General features: G+C 39.8%; 1 protein-coding gene across 1 annotated transcript in view; it reads left to right on the top strand.

The window, feature by feature from the left end:
• The first annotated feature begins 2,913 nt into the window (after window positions 1-2,913).
• The window catches only part of LOC130820198 (uncharacterized), a 10,275-nt gene continuing 809 nt past the window's right edge, over window positions 2,914-12,379 (top strand). The window contains exon 1 of the mRNA XM_057685473.1: window positions 2,914-4,379. The gene's annotated coding sequence lies outside the window, so the exon portion shown is untranslated. The remainder of the gene's footprint in view (window positions 4,380-12,379) is intronic.

Genomic DNA, 12,379 nt, shown 5'->3' with positions numbered 1-12,379 from the left:
TGGAAATTTGAGAATAAAAAGGTGAAATTTGTTATGCAAATTAATTATTGGAAATTGTTAAAATATAACACATTCTAAATTAATAATTCATATTACTATATTTTGTCAATCTCCTAAATTGTAATCTTAATCTTAGTGAATCTCAATAATCCCTTCTCCCTTTCAAAAAGGGAACAGTACTTGGGATCAATCCTAGTTCAAAATTTTGGAAAAAGATTTTGGGAATTGTGGGGGCCTGGAGGAAATGAAGGATATGGTGCTTTAGGCTCTATACATAATATTACTCCCCTTTCCAATCAATTACATATATGAATCTTAATTAACTCTACATGTTTTCGGAATAAAAAAATATATATTTCAAAGCCCTTCATACTTTTTATTTCACCTCAAATACGTATTTTATATGTCCTTAGCATGGACACTTGATATCATATTCATTAACTAGCCGAGTTTGGTCAAATTGCTACTCGAACTTTCCGTTCTGATGAATTTGCTATTGATAATGATATTTTCTTCAGTAGCAAATCCACGAGAATGGAGTGTTACTCGTAGTCCATAGCTTATGCCACTTACCAAACACCCTCATAAGGAAATCATAGCAATTTCCGATGGACTGAGATAAAATACTACTAGTTTTTGACTCTAACTCAAGATTATGTTATAGAAGCACCTGAAAGTCTAAGGTTAGGATCATAAGGAAGTCATTCCCATATGTGTAACAAAGCTTAAACAACGAGGAAGTCCATATTTGTGATGACACTAACTTGTACTACTAGCATTATCAACACATCTGTTTCTAAAAGACCAAACATGAATCAGCTTGACTTATATGAGACCGTTTTACGGTGAGACAATCTCAGAATAAAAAGTCCATAAGTTAAAAGTTTATACTATTGTGCTATTTAACCCAAGTATAATGCACATCTCACGGTTAGACCGTCTCATAAAACAATTTGCGAACATGAATAGGTATCGCCTCATATAAGTCTTGTTGCAATCCAACACCTATGAATCTGCGAACACTTAACAAGTTTCTATTTCGTGAAGGAAAAATTAATATACGTACTCCTATCTCCTAGAGAATGCTACCACAGGTTTTTTGTACGTTTATAACAATTGGTATATAAAATCAAGAGCTAAAAAAAAAAAATTTTATTGAAAGGCAAAATTATAAGAAACTACCTAATCTATACCCCTTCTTTAAGAAACTACCTTATGTAAATATTTTTGCAAAAAACTACCTTATATAATACAAATCTGTGCAAAACACTACCTTTTAACGGATTTTAACAGTTGACCGTTAATTTTGGCCTTTGACCATTACGTGACAGTCACGTGACTCTTAAACTTCCTGCTTCTTCATCTCATTTTCGCTTTCCTTGGACCATTAAGCATATTTCCAGCTAAATCAAGGAAATTTAGCCTAGCGAAAGTTCCATATTCTGCTGGAATATTGCCTGAAAAGTAACTTCCATCAAGGTTTAAGTACTCAAGAAACTGGTGTCCGGCAAGTTCTAAGGGTAAAGAACCTATGAAGCTGTTACTATAACCATTAAGGTATCTAAGAAACATAAGCTTAGAAAATCCATGGGGAAAAGTTGAATTATAGTTATTATGGCTAATATCAAGAGTTCTAAGCTCAGATAATTCAAAAATGGAGGTGGGAAAATTGCCTCAAATAAGTTTCTGCTCAAATTAAGGTAATTTAGGGATAATAAATGGCGGATATCAGATGGGATTTTTCCAGAAAGGTTACGGGATAAAAAATCAAGGGAGATAATTTGGGAAGAATAAAGGGCACATTTGATTCCTGACCAAGAACACCAAGCATGAGAAGTGTTTGACAAAAGTGAAGTAGGATCCCATGATTGAAGGGAATTGTTAGGGTCATTTAGGATTGATTTTAGGGTTAAAAGAGAGAGAATTTCAAGAGGAATTCGGGAAGTTTGTAATGGAGATGATGAACTACTTGTAGGTAGAAGAAATAATGGAGAACAATAAAGGAAAAAACTGAGGAAAATAGAGGATTAGAATTGCAGGAAGTTTAAGAGTCACGTGATTGTCACGTGATGGTCAAAGGCCAAAATTAACGGTCAACTGTTAAAATCCATTAAAAGGTAGTGTTTTGCAAAGATTTGTATTATATAAGGTAATTTTTTGCAAAATTATTTACATAAGGTAGCTTTTTGAAGAAGGGGGTATAGATTAGGTAATTTCTTATAATTTTGCCTTATTGAAAAAGTATATGCATAAGATTAAAAATGATTTGTTTACGGATGAATTTATGAGAGATAATATTTTCTACCAAAAATTGAAACAATACAAAGTTAAGGAGAGGATTCAATACTCGAAAATTTGAAACCATTAAGCGAAAAAATAAAAAAAAATGAACAAAATAATCTAACTTTCAAAAATATTCCAAAAGTAAGCGTGAAAATCCCAAACTTGAGGTTTGGAGTTGTTCGCAGTTACTAACTGCAAACAAACCTGACACAAAAAACACGTATCAGTTTCTTTTTTTCCCATTTTTCCCCATTTCTCAGAACCCTACCTTCTTACTTGACATTCCCCTCTAAAACCATTGATTCAATCCATCAATTCTTGCATTCCTCTTTCAATTTGGCACTTCAAAATTAGTGTGGGATACTCTAGCTTGCTCAAAGGTAAACTTGTTTGTGTTTTTTTGGTGTATATGTAGTTTTTTAGGGTTATCAAATTTTCTTATTTTTACAAATGTAGGTTACTAGTTGTTAAATCAAGACTATTCTTAATCATCCATAAGTATTAAAGGTAATTTTTAATTGTTTTTATAGCTTTATGTTGTTTTTTGAAGTAATGTTGTTGAATTAGTTGAATTCAATGTTGATAATATTATTAGAAATGAAGTAATATTATTAGTAATAATTTTTAGACCAAAAAAGGTTATAATCAAATGAATATAATGTACTTGTATGGGCATGAAGTTGATGATGCTGTTGATTTTCTTTGTATTAACGTAGAAAATGGCATCATTACACGTAACTATAGTATGTTTTTGGAATGGTTGTATTCGAGAAAGTAGTGGCAAAGTTCATTATGTTGGGGGAAGACGTAAGTTATATGCTTGCAATTAGAACATGGATTTGAACCACTTTAAACGTTTTATATGTTCTAATATTAGATTGGACCCTACTTGAAGTACCGTAAATATAAGCTTTAAATATGACATGAGTGGAGAATTGCTTGCCTTTCCTGTTGAGGATGATGAGGCTATAGATGCTATGTGGGAGCATTCAAAGTCCACCCAAATTCCCTCGTTGGAGTTATACGTAGAAGTACCATTAGGGAATGTAGTTGCTTCTAATCCTACTCCTACACCTATGCCTATATTAACTCAGGAAACTGTAAATCCCGTCGTTTTTTCCGCATCTTGTATTTTTTCTCAACCCCCTATGAATCAAGTTCCAATTGATTCAATGCTAACTTAGGAGAAACTGCTGAGATGGGACTTTGGGATGATGGAAATGAGAGTGATGAGCTCATTGACGATCCTTCTAAGGACGATGTGGATGTCGATGAGGATGCGCTAGCAAATGACATGACCCTAGGCAACATTCCTATAATCATTCCTCCTACACCTTATGCCCTCTATCCACCTTTAGACGAGTATGAGGAGGACAACTCATGGAGGACTTGGGCTTGTGATACCACATACACCGAAGATCGAGAGTTTGAGAAGGGTATGATGTTTGATAGCAAGGAATCGTTGTTGGAAGCTATCAGGCTAGCGTGACATGGTGCATCGCATATTGGGAGAGCACCCTCCACCGGAAGATCAGGGGGAGCGGTTTACGCTGCACGTGGTTAGTTCAGACCTTCTCACATCTCCCCGAAGATGCTGATAAAGGCACCATTTCGAGGTACGCTTATACTTGATAGGAGCTGTGTTGTTTGCCGATAAAACAAACAACCAAATACAACTCCTTTATTTAACTTTACTTGACGACCCGTGGGAGCGCATCGCCGAGTATAAGCTTGGGCTACGCAGCCCTTGGATACCTGTATAGGAGGCTATGTGGTGCTATCCAAAAGAACGTCAAGGAGATTGCAGGGCTAATAGTCATATTACAAGTAATAATAAAATTAACATTTAACTCTAATCTGATGTAGTTGAATTACATATTGATTACATTTCCAATGTTCAGCTGTGGGCATGGGAGCATATTCTTATCGGCCAACCTTACAGAACCGTTGGTCGTGGTGATACTGCTCCTCCACCACAACCCCCACCAGATGTTGCATACGGTTCAAGGTGAAATTTTGCACGCCAGACGCGCAAGTACACCGGCACCGGTCTCGGATTCTACCGAGATCAATTAGACCTGCTACGACCCAACCAGGTAAATATTTCAGTACTCATTAACATTAGTACAATTTAATTAACATATCACTTACATTTTCATAACATGTATTTTAGTTTTTGTGGCACCCATACCCTACGGAAGCCTACGCAGCTGTAACCGAACACTCGGGGATTCATTCAGGTGCGTGGAGGGCTTCTGTGCCACTCATATGCTTCGACATTGTCGAAGTACATCTCCCAGAGCGCGTACAGCGCCAATATGGGTTGGTACAGGGCATTCCACCGCCTTGTGACACTGAACCCTAACTGCACCAGATTTCGCGCAAAAATCAGGTTGCGGCAAACTGGATGGACATCAATTGGCGTTACATCGCTCGTTGGATGGTAGACTGGAGCTGCTGGAAGAAGGTGATGCGTGTTTAAGGGCGGGAAATGTTCTTTGCAATACAAGGATTAAAATGGCTTCACTACTTTAATCATTGAAACACTCAGACACTCAAACATTCATCAAACAACACTCAGACTCACTCAAACAGACCAAGAAGACTCTTCTTGGTTTTCTGATGTGGGTGAACGGAGTGCCTTGATTGCACTTACTGACCACTCGAATGATAGTTACAATCCAAGGACTTCCAGGCCTTGATTGCAGTGTGCCTTTGAGACTCTAGATCACTCCGTAATTTGTCCTCCCTCCGGCCAAAGGTTGCTCCACAACCCCTGGTGAAGTTTGCAAACAAACTTCAAAACTCAGAAAATCCTTTTCTGAAAATACCTCAAGTATTATTGATGATTTCAAACAAGGTTCAACGTCTTTATTACAATGAGAGCCCATGTATTTATAGGCTTTGGAATCTAGAAGTAGCCGTTACAATGATATGTAACTATTACATGTAAGCAACTAACAAAACAGAAAGCTATACAGAATGCTCAACACTTAGTCAGATTTCTGATTTTTTCAAGTTGCTGACTGGCTCTCCTTTAGCTTGTTCCACAGACTTCCTGATGCACTATTAGTAGTATCCTTGGCCCTTGGTGGCTTGGCCCATGTGGTGAGATGCCATTCCGGCCTTCCTCCCGGTCCAAGTGTCCCTGGTCTGAGTTCAGGCGGTTCACCAAGGTCAGCTGTTTGGCAGTGATGCGTGTTTGGGTTGGAATTCCTCAATGCAATGTAGAGAACTAAGCCAACCTTCAATCCCACGTAATATGATAGCCAAACAAAACCAAAACACACATGAAACCGGGATATGATTCACACAAACAGAACAAGTTTGTAGGGTGAATCTTGGATTGAAAGACTAGGAGTTTATTCCTCCAAGGCCAACAATCCCCTAAGTATAGCCAAGGACTACTCTCAGCTATAGTAGGTTGAAGATCTTGCACTACTCAAGACCCTTTTGAATGTACATACACATTCAAGGAAGAAAACAAAGGAGCAATCCAATGAATCTAATTTCTGAATTTTTATTAAACTGAAAACTTCTCATTTACAAGGCTTGGAACGTCTATATATAGACTTGGGGAACGGGGGAAATACAATGACAAAGCTAAGGACACGTTTAACTACTTATAACGGTCATTAAAAGACACGTGCAAAACGTGTGCACATTAAAAACAAGAGAAACATGCAAACAGAACACTCTAACATTCTGACAGTAGGTATGCTGACCAGGTGACCTTCCACACACTTTCTTGTGCTCTTCCAAAGGTTGATAATGACCATGATTAGTCTAGGTAGCAAGTTTCTAGTACAAAGATTCCATTTCTACCCTTGGAGGCCCAAATGATTGAAAGATACGATCTAGCCAAAGCTTGCTAGGTCTGCTGGTCAGCAGGTGGTGGCTAGCTTCTTGATCAGCCATTATCAAACGTCAGGCGAACAAGTGACCTTGGAGCTGGTCTTGTGGCTTCTGTGAGGATCCGTTGTGATGCCTCTGAGTCTTGGTGTAATCTTCCATGTCTAGAGATGCCATTCCTTGGAATCTCATGCTCAAACACACAATAGGCTGGACGTTTCGATGCTGGTAAGGTAGGCTAGCAGTCCACTTGGTGTTCTATTGGTTTTATTTTTTGTAGGTTGTGGAACAGCCTTCTGTTCTGTCTCATGCTTGCTGGAAGGCTTCCCTTTGCCTCTTCTTAATCTTGCCTTGATTCCATGTTCATGCTTGGTCTAGCTTGGGATTGGCCTTCCTCAATTGTCACGTTCAAGTCAATTTGTTCAGTAAGGACAGTAGGTAAGTCAATGAGCATCAAATCAGTAGGTTGCCTAGCCATGTCCCCTCCTCCTTGGTTTGTCTTGGCTTGTGGGTTGTCCTCATGATCCATATTTGGATCAGGCAGGCAGCTCTGTTGCTTTGCTTTTGGGATCTGTCTGTTCTTCTATGCCCTTGCTGCTAAATTCTGTAATGTGCTGGGCTCCCACGATCTTGTCCCATGTTCTTGAGTCCATGCTTGATTGTTGAGCAGTATCCATGTAGGTTCTTTGTGTCCCATGTGCATTTGGCGTAGATGATAAGTCCAGTGTACTGTTTTGTTCTTGCATCTCCTCTGTGCGGACCTTGACCTTTGATACTACATTTGTATCAATTCCTCCCTCTTGGGAAAGAATTGTCCTCAATTCTCTATCAGGCTCATATAAGGTAAGGTCTCCTATGTTGAATGTAGAAGAGATGTTATACTCTGCTGGCAGCTAGACTTCAAATGCATTCTCCCCATATTGCTTCTTCACTGGGTATGGACCTATAGCTCTAGGCATCAGCTTGTTCTTCCTGAGTTGTGGGAATCTTTCTTTTCTGAGGTATACCCACACTAGATCCCCTTCCTTGATAGGCTGCCTCCTCCTGAGATGCTTGTCTGCTTGTTGCTTGTACTTTGTGTTGGTGATTTCCAGATTTTCATGAACTTGCTTGTGTACAGCTTCTATTTGCTTAATCATATCTTCCGCTTCCATGCTCTTGCTGTCACATACAGGTAGATCAATAAGGGAAATAGGAAGTAATGGATTAGTGCCATACATACATTCAAATGGTGAAAATTTGGTAGCATGACTAGGTGTTCTGTTATATGCAAACTCAGCATGACAAAGTTTTAAGTCCCATTCTCTGATATTTTTGTTTATTAAAGTCCTAAGCAGGGTGCCCAAGGTTCTATTAGTCACCTCTGTTTGACCATCAGTTTGTGGATGGTAAGCAGTACTAAACAATAGCTTAGTGCCTACCAACTTCCACAAGCTTTTCCGAAAATGGCTTAGAAACTTACTGTCTCTGTCTGAAACAATGGTTTTTGGTATGCCATGCAATCTAACTACTTCAGCAAAGAACATTTTTGCAATATGCTGTGCATCATCTACCTTAGTGCATGCTATAAAATGAGACATTTTTGAAAATCTATCTACAACCACCATGATGGCATCTTTTCCTCTTTTTGTTTTAGGTAGAGCCATCACAAAATCCATGCTAATATGCTCCCAAGGCTTGTGTGCAACAGGTAGGGGTATGTATTCTCCGTTATGGAAGGTCACTTTGGCCTTAAGACAAATTTCACATTTTAGAATATGTTTACCTACTGTGCCAAGCATTTTAGGCCAATAGAAGTGTTTAGCTAGCATGTCTAAGGTTTTTTGAATCCCAAAATGGCCTGCTATGCTTCCTTCATGAACTTCTTTCACTAAAACAGACCTGAGGGGAAGCTTAGATATGCACAATTTGTTACCTTTGAACAAGAAGCCTTGGTGAATGCTAAATAAGCCTTGAGGTTTGTCTTTGCATGATTGATAAATTTCAGAAAAATCATGGCAAACAGAGTACTGATCTTTTATGAATTCAAAACCTAAAATTCTAGATCCTACTATCCCAAGTAAATTGTATTTCCTACTGAGGGCGTCAGCTATGATGTTGGTTTTTCCTACTTTATACTTGGCTGAAAAATCAAAAGTCTGCATAAACTCGACCCATCGAGCGTGTCTGCTGCTTAGTTTCTGTTGGCTGTTTATGTACTTCAAGGATTCATGGTCTGTGTGTAAAACAAATGGTTGGATTCTGAGGTAATGAGACCAGTGTTCAAAAGCTCTAACAATGGCATAAAATTCCTTATCATAGGTGGAATAATTTAACCTACTGTGATTCAATTTTTCACTGAAAAAGGCTATGGGTCTCCCTTCCTGAACTAAGACTGCTCCAATACCTACTCCACTAGCATCGCATTCTAACTCAAATGGCTTAGTAAAGTCAGGCAGCTTTAGAATGGGGGCCTTACACATCATTTCCTTGAGAGTTTCAAACGCCCTTTGAGCAGCAGGGGTCCATTCAAACCTCCCCCGTTTAGTACACTCTGTTACAGGTGCTAAAACAGAGCTAAAGTTCCTGATGAACCTTCTGTAGAAGGAGGCTAAACCATGAAATGATCTCACCTGTGTAAGGGTAGTGGGTGTGGGCCACTCTTGCATAGCTTGGACCTTTGCAGGATCCACCCTTACTCCTTCCTTCCCTATAATATATCCTAGGAAACTTACTTCAGGTAGGAGGAAACTACACTTCTCAAGCTTGGCATACAGCCTCTGTTTTCTCAGCACTTCAAACAATTGTTGGAGGTGACTTAAGTGTTCTGTGATTCCCTTACTGTAAACAAGTATGTCATCTAAGTAAACTACTATGAACTTTCCTAAGAAGGGTCTAAGCACCTCATTCATCAGCCTCATGAATGTGCTGGGGGCTCCAGTCAAGCCAAAGGGCATCACAAGCCACTCATACAGCCCATACTTGGTCTTGAATGCAGTTTTCCATTCATCCCCCTGTTTCATACGTATTTGATGGTATCCACTTCTTAGATCCACCTTGCTGAACCACTCTGAACCTCCTAATTTATCTATGATATCATCAATCCTTGGTATAGGGAACCTATACTTGTTGGTTATGTTGTTCATACTACAACTATCAATGCACATTCTCCATGTGCCATCTTTCTTTGGCATTAACAGGGTGGGTACAGCACATGGACTTAAGCTTTCCCTAACATATCCTCTTTGCATTAACTCATCCACTTGCCTTTGTAATTCCTTAGTTTCCTTAGGATTGGATCTATAGGCAGGTTTGTTAGGCAAGCTGGCTCCTGGGACTAAGTCTATTTGGTGCTCAACACCCCTCACAGGAGGTAGGCCAGGTCGTAGGTCACTTGGAAAAACATCACTATACTGATCCAACAGGCTTTGTAACTCAGGGGGTATGGGGGTGGTGCTTTGTATTTCCTTAATGATCAGAATATATATCTCTTCCTTCTTTTCAATCTCCCTTTCACACTCCCTTCTAGTCATCAAATGTATGGGTGCCTTGGATGGTTTAGGGGGAACAGCCCTGTGTGGGGGCAGGGGTACCAGCTCCTTTCTTTTCCCATTATGCTTAAGGGTGTAGGTGGTCGTATAGCCATTGTGGATGGTCTTCTTGTTATATTGCCAAGGTCTACCTAGCAATAAGTGGCAAGCATCCATCTCTAAAACATCACACATCACCTCATCAGCATATGTTCCTAAGGTCAAGCTTACTAAACATTGTTTGCTCACTGACCCACTAGCCTTATTGTCTAGCCACTTCAACTTATAAGGGTGAGGGTGAGGCTTGGTGTCAAGGTTCAGCTCATCCACCAACTGTTTGCTCACACAATTGGACTCACTCCCACTGTCAATGATAAGGTCACAAACCTTCCCCTGTATTTTGCACTTTGTTTGGAATATATTTTCTCTTTGGTCAGACCTTTTAGCTAAGGATGTGGTGTGGAAACTCCTCCTAATAACCAAACTAAGGTGTTCTTCCTCAGGCAAAACTCTTTCCAGATCCTCATCTTCCTCCTCCTCTGTGTCTCCCTCAAATCTGTGTCTATTCCCTTCTTCATCCTCTATATAAGTGCCATCATCATCACTCAAAGTTGGGGGGTAAATCTCTTCTTCCTGACCATTCCTGGCAACAAGAATCTTTTTGGGTCTGGTGTCTTGTCTTATGTCATTCCATTCCCTCATAGTGAAGGCCCTACCATTAGGACAATCCCTCTTATAGTGCCCTCTCCCATTACATTTGAAACAAACTACATCCTTTGGGTTTGCAGGTGGGTCTCCCCTCACTGTGTTAGTTTTTTGCCCACTGTTCTGAGTGTCTTTCTTAGGTGCAATGGTAGTGCTTGGATTCCTAGGGGCATAGGTTCCACTGGTTTGCTTTGGTGTGTAGGTGAATCTATTGGCAAACCTCTCAAGCTCAATGGCTTGCAGCCCTACTGAATGCACTGTCAAGTCAAGTGTGATCATCAATTGGTGTATAATGTTCTCCCTCAATCCTGCTATAAACTTGCTCACTCTCAACTCCTCAAGATCATTAATGTCATAAAGAACACTTAGCCTATCCCATTCATGAATGTATTCCTGTACAGACTTGTTCCCTTGGGTTAAAGCATTGAATTGAACATACTGTTGCTGTTTGTAGGTAGTTGGGACATATTTCCTTCTCATGTGTTTCTTGAGCTTGGCCCAAGAGTTAATCCTTCCCCTCTCTTCCCTGATCCTTCGCTTCTGTACTCCTTCTAACCAAATCGCAGCCGATTTAATCAATTTAACCTTGGCTAGTTTGTACTGTTGGTCTGGGGGTGTGTTCTTGAATTCAAAGTAATTATCCATCCTATCTTCCCATTCTAGATACTTTCCTGGATCAAAAGAGTGTCCATCAAATTCAGGAATGTCAATCTTAACGGTTCTATCCTCGTAGGGTCGCAGATTAGGGTTTGGTAATCTATCGTGTTGATTGTCTATGCGCAATTGAGTCAGGGTTTGCATGACTATTCCCATATTCTCTTCTAATATCCCAAATCTTTCCTCCATGGTCATATCCACTCGACCAGAGACAGCTAATTTAACCAGCAATGCACGACAAACAATTTTGAAGAAATGAATGCGAAAATCGAAAATGCAAGAACAACAAATCCAATGAATTCGTGTGTGTTTGTGTCTGAAAAAAATGAATTTATGTAAACAATTGAATGACAAATGAAATGTATAGGAGAAATCACTCCCTGTATGTCGTGGAATCAATGATGATTGAAAAATTTTCTACGATGCTTCAAAATCGCCCGAAGTTTTTCTCTTCTGAATTCCCCAGAAACAATGAAACCTCTCTCCTCAGAACGCCAATATGTGTTGTCTTTGCCCAATTCGTGACTGTGCTCTGATACCAATTTGATGCGTGTTTAAGGGCGGGAAATGTTCTTTGCAATACAAGGATTAAAATGGCTTCACTACTTTAATCATTGAAACACTCAAACACTCAAACATTCATCAAACAACACTCAGACTCACTCAAACAGACCAAGAAGAATCTTCTTGGTTTTCTGATGTGGGTGAACGGAGTGCCTTGATTGCACTTACTGACCACTCGAATGATAGTTACAATCCAAGGACTTCCAGGCCTTGATTGCAGTGTGCCTTTGAGACTCTAGATCACTCCGTAATCTGTCCTCCCTCCGGCCAAAGGTTGCTCCACAACCCCTGGTGAAGTTTGCAAACAAACTTCAAAACTCAGAAAATCCTTTTCTGAAAATACCTCAAGTATTATTGATGATTTCAAACAATGTTCAACGTCTTTATTACAATGAGAGCCCATGTATTTATAGGCTTTGGAATCTAGAAGTAGCCGTTACAATGATATGTAACTATTACACGTAAGCAACTAACAAAACAGAAAGCTATACAGAATGCTCAACACTTAGTCAGATTTTTGATTTTTTCAAGTTGCTGACTGGCTCTCCTTTAGCTTGTTCCACAGACTTCCTGATGCACTATTAGTAGTATCCTTGGCCCTTGGTGGCTTGGCCCATGTGGTGAGATGCCATTCCAGCCTTCCTCCCGATCCAAGTGTCCCCTGTCTGAGTTCAGGCGGTTCACCAAGGTCAGCTGTTTGGCAGGCAGCTCTGTTGCTTTGCTTTTGGGATCTGTCTGTTCTTCTATGCCCTTGCTGCTAAATTCTGTAATGTGCTGGGCTCCCACGGTCTTGTCCCATGTTCTTGAGT

This window comes from Amaranthus tricolor, chromosome 8 (genome assembly GCF_026212465.1).
Source record: "Amaranthus tricolor cultivar Red isolate AtriRed21 chromosome 8, ASM2621246v1, whole genome shotgun sequence".
Taxonomy (NCBI): domain Eukaryota; kingdom Viridiplantae; phylum Streptophyta; class Magnoliopsida; order Caryophyllales; family Amaranthaceae; genus Amaranthus; species Amaranthus tricolor.
The sequence above is the reverse complement of the archived record's forward strand: the minus strand, read 5'-3'. Positions and strand labels throughout refer to the sequence as shown.